Raw genomic sequence first — 4,689 nt, 5'->3', positions numbered from 1 at the left:
CTCTCAGCTTGTCTCGCTGCCGGTATCGCAGCTTGGAGCCTCTGCAGTAAAACCTGCCTCAGTGACTGTTGACAGCGTTAATCTGAACCAAACGTTCTGACCTGCATATGACAGATCATGAGTTCTCACGAGGCCACTATAGACTCTTATGGAGCGTAATCCTCTAATAATGTGCTAATTGTTCCCAAATGTTCAGAGCTGAAGGAGGAGAAGCAGCAGAAACACAATGACTGAAAGAACATGAAAACAGAGCAGTCACATGAGCTCAACATGTGGGTCAAGTGATCTGCAGGAGGTCGCTGACCCCACAGCGGGTCTGGGAACACTGTGGAACGCAGCAGAACCTTCCTACAACACTTACAGAACCAAAACACGCCACACTGAAAAACATGTGCTGTTGTAATAATGATGTATTGTATAATTGATAATATCCAGTAAAATCACAGAACATGCTGAACAACAGCCTCACGGAGAGTCGGCAGTTTAAACAGTGATTTGTTCTTTTACTGGGTTTGGCCGTGAAATTAAACTTTAAAAATAAATAAACAAACAAAAAAACAACTGGATTTTATTTTACAGATATTTGTTGGTATTTAATAATAAATATTTTTTCTGACTTATGTACTGTACGGGCAGCTCATGGTGGCAGCAGAGAGCATTGTGGGAGTTTAGCAGCAACGGGACCATGACGGAGACTCTGAGGAGGTTCAGGACCTCCAAGCAGAACCTCTTTTACTTTCACAGAAACCTGAATAAATAATTAAAGCACATGTAGCCCTGTTCAGGACTGCTGGGGCCATTTGGTTGAGGTGACAGGTGTTGGTTTTCTATTTTTGAAGAAAAAAATTTAAATTTAAATTAAAATTTAAAAAAATAAAATAAAACGAGGGACATTAGTCGTGCACTTGGACCCAAAAATACGTCAACTTATCAGAACATGAATGTAACAGCATAAAAGTCTAAAATGAATACCAGCAAATACTTGGCACAGGTTCTTTAATTCTTTCCTTCTCCGTATGGAAGCATGAAGGTCCTGAGCAGCGCTAAACCACAGCAGCTGAACAACAGTTACAACAACAATGACTTCCTGAGCTGGTTCCCAACATCAGCAGCATGTGATTGGTTGACCTCTGACTGCAGTGTGATGCAGGTAGAGTTCTGTTAAACAAGAGGGAACCAACTCATTTAAAACCTTAAAAACAAACTATAAAATCCTGAAGTCATCCCTGAAACACTCAGAAACAGTCGGGATGTGACTGATGCATCATTTGATCACAGATGGAACCTCGACTAGTTTTATTTCCAACATTGTTTTTCTGTTCATAGAATGACTGCAGTTTATTATTTTACACATTCAGAAGAATCTGAGCAGCACCAGCAGGACTTACAGTTCTCGTATCGCTGCTAATTTAGGTTTGTTAATAACAGTAATATAGTGCTGCCTGACTGAGACGTTGGGGGTTTAGGTTTCCATCCCTGTTAGCTGCAGGCCTCCTCCTCTTGCAGACCATAAAGCATCCGTTAAAGCTCATAAAGGCTCTTAGCTGTGACCGGATTAACCTGCAGGAGGCAGCAGGTCAAACAGTCGCAGGGACCCGATGACCCGTCACTGCCTCCCTCCTCAGAACCAGACAGCTTCAGTTCAAGCTCAGAGACCCAGATCTGCTGAAGAAACACAGAACAACCCAACACATTTACTGTCAAAGCTTTGACCTGGATGGAATCTGATCAAACTACAGGAAACACGGAATCCCTCAGGGCTCCATTTCAGGACCAGTTTTATTTAGAAATAATGATCTTCCTGAATATTTATATGATGTAAATAACTGAGTATAAAATCCCCTTCTTCTACATGCAGCATGGATCAGAACCAGAGACCAGAGGAGCCAGACGTTGGAGATACATTCATCTGATGGTGGAACATCTTTCTACAGCTGATGAGCAGAGAGGAAACATCTGGAGACATGGAGATAGTTCAACATCTGCAGGACGAGGAGCCCAAACAACAGAAATGAGAAAGTCAAGGGACAAAACGACAGCAGGGAGACATGGAACGACAAAGACGAGAGAAAATGTCCACAAAGAGACAAAACTGCTCCAAAGAGACATAAGATGACATTAAATGAGACATAAAAGACAAACAAGACACAGAAAGAGAAGAAGATCCAAGATTAAAGGAGAAACACAAAACAGCAAAAACTATTCACAAGAGACACAAAGAGACAAAAGAAAGACGTAAATGAGAGGCCAGTAGGGAGACGAGCCGTCTGTTCACAGGAAGCACTTCAACATCTGACTGTGTGGAGACCAAGTGTCTGGTGACATTTTTATCAAACGAACCAACAGATAATCTACAAAACGTTGTTTTAGTCTCTGGTCTCCATGGTTCTGAGTCCTGCTGACAGAAGACATCTCTGCGTTCTCTCTTCATGTTCTGGTTCCTCAGAGCTGCAGGACTTGCTGCTGAAACATGAACCTCAGTGATCAGAAATGAGACGGAGCTGCTGGAGCCAGAGGCTGAAAGTGTTGCAGCCGATCAACTGGTTTTTATTGTGTATTGTCTTGCGCTGACTTCGGTTGTGGTTTTTGTCGACCTGGTGCGTTTTTGACGATTTACATTTAATTGTGCGTCTTCTGTACAGAAACACACGATGAAAGGAGCTGATGCTCATCGAGCCTGAAACAACAGAGCTGCTCTGCTGTCCTGCGGTCGACGTGTTCGCTGACGTACGGAGTCAAACCCTGATCCCCGGCTCGGCTGCTTCATAAAACATGTATGTGCACGAAGCTCTGCGGCGGTAATCGGAGCTCATTAATCGAGCTGCTGTCAGGCCTTCAGGCTCCGAGCAACTCTGCGGCTTTAATGTAAACTGTGCTCAGGAAATGAGTCGCCGCCAGATGAATGAGCTGCACATGAAGCTCTCTGACAGTCCAAACACTCAGCTGGTGGCACAAATCAAGATAAAAGGCGGAGAGCTCCAACAATAACAGGCCGAGCAGAGAGGATGCTGGGAGCAGCTGGAGCCGAGGTGTCACAACCACTCTGCCTTTCATTAACTAATATCGGCCGCACAGGAAATGAGACACTATAGAAATCTGTGGGAAACTGTGCATTTATTTATGTTTCCCCTCAAAGAGGCTCTCAGTGGAAATATTCATTATTTTTATGTCTGAGCTCGACTGTGTTTCAGAATCAGAGCTCAGGTCAAGAAAAGGTAAAAGGAAGGAGAGACTGTTAAACACCAGCAGGGAGAAGAAACGTCTCCAAGAACCTCAACCAGAACCCTGTCTGCTGCTTACAGAAGATCCTCGAACAACAGCAACAAACAAAACATCCGGAGCTCCTCCAAATAAAATCAACAATATCTGAACAAACTTCCTCCAGAACCTCCTCAGAACATCTGGTTCTGTATCTGCAGCACCTTTATCTACTGACCAGAGTTCTACCTTCAGACTGTGAATGTTCCAGAGGTCCAGGTCCTTGAAGTCCACAGAGGAGGGTCCAGATTGATCACTTTAATGGATTTTTTCCATCATTTCTGAGCCTCAGAACTTCATCAGTACAGCAGATAGACACATGACAGTTTTAATGTAGAGTAACTGTGACTAGTTCATGTCATTTAGGACACATTTAGCTTCACTGGACAAGTTTGAAACAAGCTGCGGCTGTCCAACATCACATTCAGCTGCTCAGTCAGTCACACAGTGAAGCGAATCTGTGGACGAACACGTCGGGACTCGGAGTCGAGTTTCATCTCAGTTTGACTGAAAGCTGAAAATGAAAAAAATCTTTTATTTTGAAAGCTGGAGGGAGCTCCAGCGTTTAATCTGTACAGCAGAAGTCATCCTGATCCACAGAGACAGACTCACTGATGTGAAAACAGCAGAATCAGCCCAAAGTGTTCCCTCCTCATGCTGGTAAACACGTTGCTGTTGTTGTCGGGCCTCCGTCCGACTTACAGCTTCAGCGTCTGTGCAGCTGCAGGACCTTTAGGTGATCACACATCAGCAGCTCTGACACTGTGTCTGCATCTGAACAACAACAGGTGTCTGGTCCTGTAATCCTCCTGCCACAAAGGCTGGATCTGTCCGGTCCGCCCACGCTGCCGCAGCAGGACGGAGGTTCAGTTCGGCCAGAACACCGTGTTCTCCAAAGCTGTCACACGTTCTCGGCTGCCGCGTAAATAATGGAGAGCTGCCAGCAGAGCCTGGGAGCAGCCAGAGAGGCACGGGCCGGAGAACACCGTGATCCTGCAGCACCCCGACAACACCTGAAAACACACTGGAGCCCACGAAAACACAGGACCAGGCCGAACACACACCGGACCTTCCAATCACAGAAACAACCTGGAGCGGGCCGTTAATGCTCCAAACCAGCATTTAACACTGAAACAGGCCAAAGCTGTAAAAGTCAGTGAAACAACTCATAAATCCACCGGACCAGTTAGAGTCAGTGAACACGACACAAACAGAACCTGTAAAACACACTGACAGCAGCTAGAACCAGCCCGACAAGCTGAACAGGCTGTAGAATGTTCTGAACCGGTGCTGACCCACTGACCCAGACTCTGCTGTCAAACACACCAAACTCTTATAAAAACACACTGAGACAGACTTTACCTGCTCAGGGTTCTGTCAGACCGGAGTCGGATCCTGTTTGACGGTAAGGAAGGTCAGTGACAAGGTTCA

The sequence above is a fragment of the Stegastes partitus genome, unplaced genomic scaffold (genome assembly GCF_000690725.1).
Source record: "Stegastes partitus isolate 25-593 unplaced genomic scaffold, Stegastes_partitus-1.0.2 Scaffold1063, whole genome shotgun sequence".
NCBI classification, from domain to species: Eukaryota; Metazoa; Chordata; class Actinopteri; family Pomacentridae; genus Stegastes; species Stegastes partitus.
The sequence above is the reverse complement of the archived record's forward strand: the minus strand, read 5'-3'. Positions refer to the sequence as shown.